The sequence below is a fragment of the Rattus norvegicus genome, chromosome 1 (assembly GCF_036323735.1).
Source record: "Rattus norvegicus strain BN/NHsdMcwi chromosome 1, GRCr8, whole genome shotgun sequence".
NCBI lineage: Eukaryota > Metazoa > Chordata > Mammalia > Rodentia > Muridae > Rattus > Rattus norvegicus.
This window is the reverse complement of record NC_086019.1, coordinates 254,663,192-254,677,971: the sequence shown is the minus strand read 5'-3', so window position 1 is coordinate 254,677,971 and position 14,780 is coordinate 254,663,192. Positions and strand designations below refer to the sequence as shown.

Here is a 14,780-nt window from a genome sequence, read left to right as displayed (position 1 = left end):
CAAAACCAAAAATCAAACAAACAAAAACCAAAAATGTTTTAAACTGAAGTTTGGTTCACTGCCTCACAAATGATGCACCTTGTTTAGACACCCGACTGTTGTTCAGTGGGCTATAGAGCATCTGCAGACATGTTAAATACATACACAATGTTAACTCTTACGCTTCTTTGCTAATTATATTTTCCGTCATGACATATCTTTTCCCATTCTTTTATGTTTTATCTGTTTTTACCTCTATAAAATATTTGTGATAGATAGTTGAATCTGGCTTCTTTTTTTCTTCTCTTACAGAGTCTCACAATGTAGCCTCAGCTGGCCTGGAACTCTCTGTGTAGACCAGGCTGGTTTTTTTTTTTTTTTTTTTTTTTTTTTTTTTTTTTTTTTTTTGGTTCTTTTTTTCGGAGCTGGGGACCGAACCCAGGGCCTTGTGCTTCCTAGGTAAGCGCTCTACCACTGAGCTAAATCCCCAGCCCCGACCAGGCTGGTTTTTAACTCATAGAAATCTGCTTCCTAAGGACTGGGATTAAAGACATGCTTTGTCCTGTTCTGCAGGTCAGACTCTTCCTCTGGTCTGACGGTTCCTGCATTCTGATTGGAATGTTCATTTCACTCACATTTAATATTATTGTGGATTCAATTGGACTTCATCTGCCTACTACATTTTTCTTTAATTCTTTTCTTTCCTATCTGTTGTGGTTTTGCTGTATTAGAGATTGAAGCAAGGGCCTCACTGCTGTGAAGCAAGTATTATGCTGCCAAGTTCTACCTACAAGTCTCTTTATGTTTTAAAAAATATTTACTCATTTTTAGTTTTGTGTGTGTGTGTGTGTGTGTGTGTGTGTGTGTGCGCGTGTGCGTGAGCTTATGTGCAGCATGTGTGTGCATCTACCCAAAGAGGCCAGAAGGCATCAGATCCTCTTGAGTATGTATGAGAGCTGGGAACCACAGCCAGAACCTCGGCAGGGCATTACATGTGCTTAGCCTCTGAACCATCTCCTCAGTCTCTGTTTGCTTTGTGTTCTGAGACAAGGGGTGACTGAGCTGCTCAAAGCTGCCTGGCTGATCCGCGCGCTCCCCAGTGCTAATGTTACAAACTCTGCCATACCTGGCTTACTAAAACAAAAACAGAGAAAGAGAGAAAGAGAGAAAGAGAGAAAGAGAGAGAGAGAGAGAGAGAGAGAGAGAGAGAGAGAGAGAGAGTTAGTTGTAAGGGGTTGTGTTTGGTCTCCTGTTACTGCTGGGAGCATAGGAATGCACTGACATGCCTGGTTTTATTCCTCCTCCTTCTTCTCCTCCTCTTCCTCTTCTTCCTCCTTCTCCTCCTCCTCCTCTTCTTCTTCCTCCTTCTTCTTCTCCTCTTCCTCTTCCTCTTCTTCCTCCTTCTTCTCCTCCTCTTCTTCTTCCTCTTCTTCCTCCTTCTTCTCCTCCTCTTCCTCTTCCTCTTCTTCCTTCTTCTTCCTCCTCCTCCTCCTTCTTCCTCTTCTTCCTCCTTTTCTTTTTTCCCTTTTTTAAATTTAAATTATTTTATTTATTTACATTCCAGTCATTGTTGTCCCCCCCCCCCCCGCCACAGTTCCTCATCCCATTCCTCCTCCCCCTTTCCTCTGAGCTCTCTCCCCTACCAGACCTACCCCTTCCCTGGGGCCTCAAAAATCTTGAGGAGTCCACTGAGGCCAGACCAGGTAGCCCTCTGCTACATACGTGCCCGGCACTCAGAGCAGCCCGTGTATGCTCCCTGGGTTCTGGGAGCTAGTCTTCCTATGGGGTCTCTCACGATTGCAGCTTCTTCAATCCTGTCCCTAATTCTGCCATAGGGCCACCCTGCGATTCCATCTCACAGCAGTCAGAACGGCTGAGTTCAAAAACTCAAGTGACAGCACATGCTGGCAAGGATATAGAAAAAGAGGAACACTCCTTCACTGCTGTTGGGATTACAAACTGGTACAACCACTCTGGAAATTATACCTTCTTTTTAATAGATAACATACCACTATGCCCTGCCAAAATTTATACTAATTGCAGTGAAATATAGACATTTCTGTGCAGCTCTAAATAATATAGACATACTATATTCATCTCAGTAAAAAATTTTTTTACTTTAAAGAAAGAAAGAAAAAAAAACACAAGAGGGATTTCTCAGTTTCAGAAACAAGTGAGGAGGACTCGTACTGTTCTCTTTACTGTATTTGCAGCTCTGTGATAGTGGGGAAGTTTGGATTTGGTTTTATACACGTACATTTCCTTTGTGAGAGATTTTCTTGCGTGTAGGTGTTAAACACAGCATTCCCTGGTGAGCTAATAGCCTATAGCTATTTCTTCTCTGCATTCGGGATCTGAGCAGTCAAAGCTCATTGGCTTTTGATGCCTGCATGTTGATCTTTATAACAAAGAAAAGAGCTGGTACAAAAGTAGCAAGACTAGTCTAACATTTGCGTGGGGGGGTCTTTGTGATTTTGAAAGGACATAGAACTTTGATGTGGAGTGACTGAAGGAGCTATTATGTGTGCTTTTTAAATGTCTAGAGTCAGCATTGGTCTGTAGAAGATGTTCTTGGTTGCTCTGCCTTCTGCATCTCATTTTCTTCCAAGAAGGCTACTGATTGCGGCCTGTTTTTATTGGTTCAAATAAGAGGCTATTTCTGGAATATGGCTCCTAGGAGAAAAGGAGTCAATCTTGAGCTGAGCCCGAATCAGGCTATTGGACTGAAATAGAAGGCTCTCCTTATTAGCAGGATCCAGATACTACACACATATATCCTGAGACACTCACTTGAAGGCTCACCCTTTGTAGAGGTGTATTTAGGTTTTTGTTGTTGTTTTGTTTTGGGGGGTGTCTGTGTGTGTGTGTGTGTGTGTGTGTGTGTGTGTGTGTGTGTGTGTGTGTTTGTGTGTTTGATGAGTGTTTGAGTGTAGGCATGTGCATGATACTGAGCACATGTAGAGATCTGAGAACAGCTTTTGGGAGCCAGGCTCTACTGTTGGTTCTGGAAACTCAGTTAGGTTATCAGGTTTGCACTGCACTGCACACACTTTTATGGACTGAAACATTTTGCTAGCTCCAGCTTCAGGAAATTTATAAAAGCATTTTATTGTCATTATGGTTTAGTTCAAAGAAATCTTATGTATATTTAAGTCTGGAAACCTTACTTTGTTGTTTTGGCAATCTGCTTACTAATTACACTGACAATTTTCTCTTGCTTCATAGCTTATCACAAATGTTTGCTTGATTTTTTTTTTTTTTTTTTTTTTTTTTTTGGGCAGTAGTTGATAGGGAATACCTTTGTGACTGAGTTGGTGATAGTAGGATAGTTACTTCCTGGTAACTTAAGATAACCAAACATTTTAGGCCTTGGCATAAGTTAAGCTATGATGTTTTGAGCACTGTTGCAGCTAACATTGCAGAGAGCACTGGAGAAGTGAACGAACGATTCCCAGGTCGATGCAGGAGCTCTCAGTCCCAGAGGTCAGGATGAATTACCTCTGTGTGGCAAGAGAGCCAATTCCTGACCTCAGCCCCAGTCCTTTTCCCCCTTCCCTTTTAGTGTTGGGGTCAAACCCAAGGCCTTCTATGTGTTTGGTGTGTATGCTGCTGTGACTTACACCCACCCCCAGGTGTCTTCTCAGGATAGCAGGCATCCTGCATATAGTTAGTAGGCTCTCCTATTCATAATTTCAGTATAATCTTTAAAATTTATGAATATCTGAGATGAAGCATGTCAGATGTGTCCTTTATGCCAACCTTTTTCTACTCCGGAGAAGCTCCATCATGGACTGTTCCTAGGTTCTTTAGGTAAGCGTCAGAGGTAGGGCGAGAGAATGAACAAGAAGCCATATAATGTGTTTGCATTTGGTAGATTGGAGTGCTTTTAAGCCTTTATTTTCCTGCTTCTGCTGTTGTTTCCTCATCTTTGAAACAATTCCATAAGATCCGTCATGGTGACCTGAACTGCTGTTTTACAAGGGAAAAGGTATTTCCAGTTGGCTCATTTATACTAGGGCTGCGGGGTTATGTTAGTTAGCTTTTCTCTTGCTCTGGTAAAGCCCCGCAGCGCAGGCATCTTAGAGAAGGAGGGTTGCTTGCCTTACAGCTCCAGAGGCCATCAGGACAGGGAAGAAGTACGGGAGCAAGCAGCACATGCGCTGGCCAGAAGCAAAGCTGGGGGCTGCTCACACCTTGAACAACAAGCAGGAGGCGTGCACGCTACCAGACAGCCTGCCCCAGTATCTCACTTCCTCTAACAAGGCCACAGCTCTGAGCAGTGGTGGCACACACCTTTAATCCCAGCATTTGGGAGGCAGAGACAGGTGGATCTCTGAGTTGGTGGCTAGCCTGATCTACAGGATGAGTTCCAGGATAGCTGGGGCTATACAGAGAAACCTTGTCTTGAAAAGCCAAATCAATCAATCAATCAATCTCTCTCTCTCTCTCTCTCTCTCTCTCTCTCTCTCCATCCTAGAAGTTAGGAGTGGTTCTTCATTCCAGCCCATGACCCCAGAAATAAGACTCAGACTCGAAATATATTTACAGATACCTTGGCCATATGGCTAGGCTCTTCTTTGCCTAGATCTAACTTCAGATGTCCCGCTTATTCCAACCTCTATTCTCCCGCGTGGCTGCTTACCTGTGCTCAGGTACCATGCATCCATTTTGTCACGTCGTCCAGGTGAATCTCTGGCTCTACCCAGAATTCCTTCTCCCCTGGGATGTCCCACCTCCCATTTCCTGCCTAAGCCATAGGCCACAGGTGATTGACAGGTGGTGCATTCATACAACACAAGATTTTCTCTCTACAATCAATCCCCCTCCCTCCTTCCCCCCAACCTTCAGTGAAGTGCTTAATACTGGAGGCTTCAAACTACCCAGTAATTTATATCCTGAAAATCACTTCCTTATGTTAACCTGTGAACTCAGAATCTTAAAATATAGCACCAACCCCAGTGTGGTAGAAGGGGCCTCTAATAGTAAAACTCAAGAGACAGAGAGACAGGAGGGCAAGGACTTTAAAACCAGTTCTTGACTACAAAGGGAACTAAGACCAGCTTGGGTAACATGAGGGCCTTTCTCAAACTACAGAAATTATCCCCAAAAGTATAGTCTTGAGACCCTTTCTCAAAAGATAAAACAAAAATCAAAATAAAACATGAATATAAAATACCAAAAACTTACCCTTGTTTTCTAAATATTAACTTCTTCAAATGACTATTATATATAGTTCCTCCCTCCTTCCCCCCTCTCTCCCTCTTCCTCTCTCTCCATATATATGTGTGTGTGTGTGTGTGTGTGTGTGTGTGTGTGTGTATACATATACATATATATGTATATGTATATATATACATATATATATAATTTTAATTTTGTATGTGTGTCTCTGTATATTGCCTTCAGAGCTAGAAGACCAGAAAAAGGCATCATCCCCTGCAGCTGGAGATAGATGGTTGTGAGCACCCAGCATAGGTGCTGGGAACCAGACTTTAGTCCTCTGCAAGAGCAGCAGATGTCTTAACTGCTGAGCCATCTCTTTAGCCCTAGTTCTGCTCTCTTGTAGGTAAAACGCCTTTTTCCCATCAATGACTCTTTAGGACATGGTTTCAGATTTTCTTTGCATACTATGGTTTGCTTTAGATTATCGTGTGGGGTGTTGAATGTGTGAGTGTGTGTGGTGTGGGTATGTGCTCCCTTGTTATAGTCAGGAGGAAGATGCCGGGTCCCTGCTCTAGTGCTCTCTGACTACTCCTTTGACGCAGGCTCTCCCACTGAACCTTAGGCTAGGCTGGTGGGCAGAAAGCTCAGGGACTCTTCTGTCTCTGTCCCACACGGTGCTGTGGTTACAGATGTGTGGCCATATGTGCTGGCATCTGAACTCAGATCTTCAGACTTCTGCAGGGAACATTCTTCTCCATTGAACCATCTTTGCAGACCTGTAATTTAATTATTTCCTTCTGGTCTTCCTCCCTGCCACCACCCTTCCTTTCTTCAAAGACAGTCTCACTGCTTAGCCCTGGCTGGCCTCAAATAGAGACTCATCTGCCTCTGCTTCCTGAGTACAAGGAGTAAAGTCATGTACGGCCATGCTGGGGTCTCATATTTAATTTCTTAATTATTTAACCTCTACTATATGGTGTCAGGTATATCTTTCATCAAAAATTTTTTATTTTGTTTTGTTTATTTGAGACAGGGTTTCTCTGTGTATCTCTGGCTGTCCTGCAACTTACTCTGTAGACCAGGCTGGCCTTGAACACATTGAGATCCTCCTCTGTCTCCTGAGTGCTGGGATTAAAGGTGTATTTGAGAAAATGTTTATTATAGTGAAAGGTCCTTTCTTAGTTTGGGTTTCTACTGCAATGATGAAACACCATGACAAAAAAGCCAGTTGGAGAGGAAAGGGTTTGTTTAGCTAAAACTTCTTACCACTGTTCATCATTGAAAGAAGTCAGAACAGGATTTTACACAGGGCAGGATCCTGGAGGCTGAGGCAGAGGCCAGGGAAGGGTGCTGCTTACTGGCTTAGTCATCACAGCTTGCTCGGCCTGCTTTCTTATAAAACCCAGGACCACCAGCCCAAGGATAGCACCGTCCACAATTGGCTGGGCCCTCCCCAATCATTATCGAGGCATTCTCTTAGTTGAGATTCAATCCTCTCTGATGACTTTGGCTTGTATCAGGTTGACATAAAACTATGCAGCACAGATTGTCAGACAGGACCCAGATACGTGCGTGGTGCAGGTTATAAAGGGTACTCAGAGCCAGTGAAATAGAATAACCCCAAATAGAACATTTTACTTGCTTTCCTAAATTGGATTTTTTAAAAGATTTTGAAGATTTGGATTTTTAAAAATTTTCCGTGTGTGTGTATTTTGCCTGCATGTATGTTTATGCACCATGTGGGTGTCTGTGGCGTCAGATCCTCTGGAACTGGAGCTGCAGGTTTCACAGAGTCTATCCTGGCCTCCCACTCTCAATATAGCTGATCACCTTGAACTTCTTTTTACCTTAGTTATTTAACTGTCTGTGTGTATGAGGTGTGTCTGTCTGTGTGTATGACGTATTTGGTACAGTGCACATGCAGAGGGATTGTCAGCAGACAGCTGTCAGTTGTTCTCTTTCCACGTTCATCTCCAGGAATCAAACCCAGTTCACCAGGCTTGCTTGGCACATATCATCACCACTGAGCTGTCCTAGCCTCAGCCTTAAACGTTTGATTCTTCTACCTGGAAGATGTTGGGAAGTGTACACATGCTCAGTTCCTCTGGTGCAAAAACCAGGGACTTTTGCACACTGGGTGAACCCTGTCCCGTGAGCTACATCCCTGACCGGCACTAGATTATTTGTCAGGTGAATTGTGCTGCTCGTTCGTAGGACCCTTGGAAACCTTCAAAGCCGATTCAAGAGGTGGCCCTCCTCTGTTCTCGCATGCCATGCTTGTTCAGTTGATAGGAGCATTTTGCTATCTACGTGGTACTTGGTATAAAACTTGGAAGAAATGTACAAAGGACAGAGTAAAAATAATTCAGAACTTACAGTCTCACCCTTCAGTAGAGCTTCGGTCACTATTTTGGTGAATCTCCTCAATTTCTACAGCTTATTTTTTTCTTTTGTGTCTAACCTATATTCACCACTTTATCCTTGTTTGTTTTGATGTGTTCAGCCCATCACTTTAGCTTATCAGGGTGTGCTCTGCGTCCTGGTTACGTCATCCTGTGTGCTGGGACCTTCTGCAGCTTTGTGTCCTCAGCACATTTCCTAAATGTGTCTTCAGAGTCTTTGTCCAGATGCTTTGATCTATTCCTGACTCTGCTCCTGATTTGGTAGATGATTTGGGACTAATCTCTCTCCATTCTGGGCTCTGCTTTGTTACTGTTACATAAAATGGCCCCGAAGCCTGAACGCATTCCTGAAGAGGCAACTGGAAAGCCCTCGGGGAATTAGAAGTGTGGGTAGAGCCCTCAAGCAGCGCAGAACCAGAAAAACAATAGCCTTAGTTAAACAAACCAGACCGTGGCCTTCCTGGAGTGGGTCAGATCGTCCTCTGCTCTCCTGCGCTCTCTAAGCCCCAGCAGGACTCGCCAGCTAAGAACTAGACGCAGAGGGTGGTTGTAGCAGGCATTGGTTCTGCCTTTGAGAACTGAGGATGCAGGCCCAGGGAGAGGGCAGTGAGAAGACAGCATGGGAACTGGGGTTGAGGGAAATGGAGAGCTCTCAGAGGATCTCCTTGGTCTCTCCGCTTTCTTCAGAGTTGGGGTCCCCTTACTTGCTAATTGTCCCGTGAGTGTGCTTGCATTTCCCCTGGGGCTGTAACAAGGGTGTGATCGTCTGCAACTGAAGCTGAGGTGCTGCTTTAATAAGCAGGCGACTAATGACAAGCTAAGAATTTCTAGCTCCGGTAGATTAATCGTTAAATGAATTGTGTCTACATGGTACTGTCATATTACTGTAATATCAACCTAATTATAAATACAGGTTTACATTGTAGGAGATAATAGTAAACAGAATTATGCACTTAGTGATCAGACTTCAGGAATTTCTGAGGAAAATTTTCTTCTTACACCGTCTCTTGCTGTTCTTTTTATGTAGGTTTGATTAATTTTACCTCAACTGTGCGTTTCTCCCTGGAGCTCAGATATTTGCTCTAGCAAAGTGAGCTCCTGTAGTAACGGGTTTGATGAGATTTTTGTTGTTGTTGTCGTAATTGGTTTCTATATCATGTCTTTGAAAACCAGTCATGTGATGAGGATGTGAAGCTCAAGATGTGCTGATGCATTTCCAAGACCCTCACAGCAGAGAAACTCATTTCTTACTTACACCTCACATGCTCGGAGTGCACCTGAGAGCATCTGGAAACTGCTTCTGCCACTGGTGCTCACTGGTGCTGGTGGAGCGCCCATGATTGCTGTAGTTTCTACAATACCTCATCTTATTGGGGGATGACTTATTAAGTGGACTTGCTCAGAGCAAATACAAGACAAGAAGCAACTTAAAAGGGAGGAAGGGCTGGGGAAGGTTTGATAGCGGAGCCTGGGGCAGCGGTCTCACTTCGGCCACAGTTGGGAAGCACAGGGTGAAATGCTGCTGTTCAGAATCCCCTTTCTTTGCCTTTAAAATGTAACCCAGGGCTGAGTCTGCGCAGTTGTGCCATGCACGCTTACAGTGTGGGTCTGTCCAGTCTCCGTAACATGATCATCTGCTCAGATGATCGTCTCTTTGCTGACGTTAGATCCTGTCAGGTTGGTTTGGCAATGACAGTGTTAGTCATCATAGTGGGCCTTGTAGATAGAGGTGGATTAAAATCTATTTTTTCTCTCATATGGTTTGTCTGTCCATCCTTCCTTCTTTTCTTCCTCCCCTTTCCCTCTTTCTTTCTGTCTCTCTGTCTCTCTGTGTCTCTGTTTCTCTGTCTCTCTCTCTCTGTCTCTCTCTCTGTCTCTCTCTCTGTCTCTCTCTGTCTCTCTCTCTGTCTCTCTCTCTGTCTCTCTCTGTCTCTCTCTCTGTCTCTCTCTCTGTCTCTCTCTGTCTCTCTCTCTGTCTCTCTCTCTCTGTCTCTTTCTCTGTCTCTCTCTCTCTCTGTCTCTCTCTCTCTCTCTCTGTCTCTCTCTCTGTCTCTCTCTCTCTCCTTTCCTCCCATACAAGGCTGGCCTTGAACTCCTCATCAAAGGTTTTTGGGTTTTAGATTTATTTTATGTGTGTGTTTGCCTGCATTCATGTCTATGCTTAAGAGTGCATGGCTGGTACCTGTGAAGGCCAGAAGAGGGTGTCAGATCATCAGAACTGGAGTTACAGATAGTTGTGACCCACCATGTAGGTTCTGGGTATTGGACCTAAGTCCTTTGGAAGAACGTCAGTGCTCTTAACTGCTGAGCCATCTGTATAGCCCCTTGGCTTTGTTTCTGTTCTTCTTTGAGATAATGTAGCCCAGGCTAACCGGAAACTTGCAGCAATCCTCCTGTCTCAGCCTCACAAATGTTTAGATTACATCCATGAATCACTTTGCATGGCTGAACTAATTTCTTTAGTAAAAGAATGATCTATTTGGTTAGTTATAAAGAGGGATTTGGAAGATTATAGGCATATACCACCAAGCCCAGCCTCCATCTTTAATAGTCTAGAAAAGGTAGATATTGATATGTTAGCTTTAGTGGGCTAGCCATATGTGTTTCTCTGGATAAACTATTTATAAGTCTCATCCTTTTCTGGAATGTCCTTAGCCAACTTGTCAGCTTGTCTCATCAGAGTACATATTCAGCCTCAGCTCTTTTCAAACAAGCTTGACCATATTCCAGAGTAGCTGTTTTTTGTTGTCCTTTATAGAAGTCTATTGAAGACAGGTGGCATCTGTGCTTCTGTTTGCTGATTATTTGTTGACTAGAGATCAGCAAACAGAGTTTCTTTCTTACAACTAGAGATGCCAAATAGCACCCAGGCCTGACATGGCATGGACAGGAGTAATGGTAGTTGAAAGTTCACATGACGAAGGGAAGAAATAAGACAGTTCAGAGACAAGAGCTCAGATAAAGTCTGAACAAAAATGCCAGCAGACTCTACCACTCAGAAATCTACTGAAAGGCAAGGTGAAATAGAACCCAAGCCAGTGGTACTGACCAAAGACACCTGCACAAAGTGGAAGGTGTAAGAGTTAGTCTGGAAGACAGTGGCCTGGGACAGAGAGGATAGTGGCAGTACCTTTTCTCTTTTTTTTTTTTCTTTTTTTCGGAGCTGGGGACCGAACCCAGGGCCTTGCGCTTGCTAGGCAAGCGCTCTACCACTGAGTTAAATCCCCAACCCCCAGGCAGTACCTTTTCTCAAGTGGAAGAATTGGGAAAGATACAGCAGTTTAAGAGGCAGGTCATAGGGTCTAGCACTGAGGATGGGGTGCACTGGTAAAGACAACATTGTAGTTGCAACCCTCAAAGACCTGAGGTTCTGCTAGGTGCCTTAGTCTGTGGGGTTGTTCTATAAGAGAAGCTAAATCTTTTGGTACTGTAAAATAGGAAAGGAGATGGTGCGAGAATGTCATAAACTTTCTTGGCAAACAAAGGGCAGGTTGAATAGTCACATATATTCCACAGAAGGAGCTGGGAGGAGGTGGAAAGATGTCAGTTATACATTCTTAGATTATGCTTATTGCTATCTTAGAATATTAAAGTTATTGTAAATTTCAGCCTGTTAGTGGGATTTGGTGATTCACACCTTTAATCTTAGAACTAGGGAGGCAGAGGCAGGAGGATCTCTGAGTTCAAGGTCAACCTGATTTATATAGTGAATTCCAGGCTGAGCAAAGCTACACCTTGAGACCCTGTCTCAAAAAGGGTCAGTCTGTTGATGATCAAACTAGTAAGGCTGTTTGAACTTAAATGCGTTATTGTTTAAAATAAGAAAGGGCCAGGCACTGAGGGCACACAGCTTTGGTCCCAGCACTCTGGGGGCGGGGACAGGCAGGACTCTGAGTTTAAGGCCAGCCTAGTCTACAGAACTAGGGAAGATAGAAGAATTTCTTTGAGTTAAATTTCTGGACATTCATGTGTCCCCACCCCCACCCTTTTGCTTGTTCTGAAGAATGCTCTGTTGTCTTCTGGAGGGCCTTCCATTTTTTAGGTATTTTGGTACTATTTGTAGCCAGTTATGTTTACTGTTAATAATAAGTATTTTCTCTTTGATTTATTTAACAATTGTGGGACTCATTGAACTGATCTAGACTTAGACCTGCCAAGGTTAAGACCTCCATGCTGGTCATTATAGACCTCGGTCCCTGATGCTTTAGCATGTTGGATGCCCTGGAACTTGGCTTCACTTGAAAAGCTAAGGGTTCTTTTTTAATTAGAAACCCATTTTCTGCTAAGGCTGACAATTCATTGTCTCCTAGATAACAAATTAGGGTTTGGGATACATTAGAGATGATAAATGTGACTTCCTTAAAGGGAAATCCATTTGTTTTGTTCAGTGTTTCTGTGATTAATTACTTGCCAGATTAAATTGCTCCATAAAAATGCATAGTATTTTATTCGATTGCTCTTCATAGTGATTAATTGGGCAATTGTGTTGCTTTCTATGTTAATTATGCTGACTTTTTCCCCCTTCCCTTTAGTTTAATTAATATAGCATTTCTTTAAGAGACTTTTAAAGGACTGGGTGCTGTCAGTTTTAGGGGCAGCAAAGCCCACAGTTGCTTTTAAGCTGATGTTAGGGACCAGTACATTGAATTTTCTGAATATACTTCACGTTAGCCTTAGTTTATTCACGATTATGAAAAGCACACTGGCTGCCAGTGAGTTGGGAAAACTTGGCTCCATTTTCTGCAGTTGTCAAAAAGGAGAGCAGTGGATGTGCTGGCTCACAGCTGTAACCTGAACGCTCGGAAGGCTGAGACAGGAAGGTCAAAACCATCCTTGGATACTTACGGATTCAAGGCCAGTGTGGGCTTGTGAGACCCTGTGCAAACAAAACAGAGGAGAAGCTGCTGGAAAGTGAGCTGTGAAATGTGTGTAAAGCAAGCAGACAGTGTGTGGGTTAGGGAAGCCTTGTTTTCTGGAGGCTGCAGGGTACTGGTGAGGCACCCAGGCATGGTCAACGTTTTTGTTAATGGTCTGGGACAACAGTAAGCAAAGTAAGGTTCATGGAGTCTGAAAGCGATCCAGAGTCAGAGATGTTTCCTGCAGCCAGAAGGCAGAGCATTTAATTAATTTAGTAATATAATTAATTAATTAATATGAACACACCAGGAAGAGAGGTTTCACCAAGGTCTCTGCTACATAGAAAAATGCATATGCAGGAACAGAATCAGGCACATATTTTGTAAAGCAGATCCTCCAGCCGTCCACTCGTAAGTACCCACTTAAGTGCAGTAATGACTTGGCTTAGACAGGTACTCACAGTGGCTTTATTCATAAGCTGTCAAACCTGGAGAGAACCCAAGTGTTTCCTAACTATGAAATGTCCACGTAGTCAAATACCACTTAGCAATCAAGAATAGCTGTGATACGTGTAACATGGGTGAATTAAATTGCACTGTACATAGTGAAGGAATCTACGCTAAGTCTCATATGAGTCCATTTATCTTGCATTCTGGAAATGTCAGCCTTAAGGGGTCAGAATTTAGATCAGTTGCTAGGTGCCAGATGTGAGACAGGTTGACTATCAGTAGGCACCAAGGAACTTTTGGGGTGATGAAACTTTTTTATCTTGAGTGTGGTGGGTTCATAGTGTATGTACTCTTTTCAAAACTTGGGAAACTATGTGTTTATTGTGGTGATTAGAATTATGTAGGCAAACAAGCAAATAAAAACATACTTGGGCTGGAGAGATGGCTCAGAGGTTAAGAGCGCTGACTGCTTTTCCTGGAGGTCCTGAGTTCAATTCCCAACAACCACATGGTGGCTCACAACCATCTGTAATGGGATCTGAGGCTCTCTTCTGGTGTGTCTGCAGACAGCTACAATGTAAACAAATAAATCTTTAAAAAAAAGATATATTTACAGATGAAGAGATTTATTTTAAGCAAAACCAGGGTAGACTACTAAGAAATGACAACCAAAGTTAAACTCTCACCTCAACACACATATCATGTGCATACATATTTGCATGCACACATGTGCAAACCACAAAATGGTTTTAAAGATTTATTTATTTTGTGTATATGCATACACTGTTGTTGTCTCAGACACACCAGAAGAGGGCATTAGATCCCATCCCAGATGGTTGTGAGCTACCATGTGCTTGCTAGGAATTGAACTCAGGACCTCTGGAAGAACATTCTGTGCTCTGAACCACTGAGCCATCTCTCCAGCCTCCACAAAAAGGTTTTAACTAAAAAATACATTTAAAAATGAGCCATCATATCATTGGAGTGGATACATTTTACTGTATAAAAACTATAATTTTTTAAATCAGGGAAAAAGATCTTCATAGAAGAGGACATAAAAGAGTCATCTTTCTTTGAAAAAAATTTAAGGCAGTCTAGTGGAGCCCAGACTGGCTATGTAACAGGATAACCCTGAGCACCTGATTGTCCTGCCTTGCTTCCTAGTCCTGAGATTGCAGACTTGAAGCACTGTGTGCTGCCCGGAAGTCTGGACTTAGGACACTTGCTTCCATAGTCCTTGCAGTGCTTAAATTTTCTTCACTTTTCTTCCAGATTTTAAGGTTCTGTACAGTTTTGAGTGGGAAGAGAAATAGGAGAATAGGGTTTCTGTGCATTTTCTTATGTGTGAGCATTATACAATCAGTAAAAGGACTGTTCGAGGACAGCTCACTGAAAAAGCTGTTGAATTGTGCTGATAGCCACCAGGCATAGATGAGAGGATCATTTCCCTAGTTTATGGGTTGGATCCAGTTTTTCGAGTTTTATAATATAATTTAGACTTTGTGTCTGATACAGGCTCTTGGAATGTAGCCCTGGTTGGCCTAGAACATAACAGTCTGACCTCAGACTCATGGTTACCCTCCTGCCCCTACCTGCTGAATGCTGGAATGTGTTACCATCCAAGTTTAGTTTCTCTCTTTTTTTTAAGATTTATTTATTATTATATTTATATGTGTACACTGTAGCTGTCTTCAGACACAGCATAAGAGGGCATCAGATCCCATTACAGATGGTTGTGAGCCACAATGTGGCTGCTGGAAATTGAACTCAGAACTCTGGAAGAGCAATCAGTGTTCTGAACATCTCTCCAGCCCTTAGTTTCTCTTTTAAAGCTTCATTTATTATTTATGTTATTGAGACAGGTTTCTCTGTGTAGCCCTAGCTGTCCTGGAACTTGCTCTGTAGACCAGGCTGACCTCAAACTCACAGA

General features: G+C 43.1%; 1 protein-coding gene across 4 annotated transcripts in view; it reads left to right on the top strand.

Annotated features, from left to right (window-relative positions):
* Positions 1-14,780, top strand: part of Armh3 (armadillo-like helical domain containing 3) — a 182,400-nt gene that overhangs the window by 119,702 nt on the left and 47,918 nt on the right. The gene's annotated exons all lie outside the window — the stretch shown is intronic.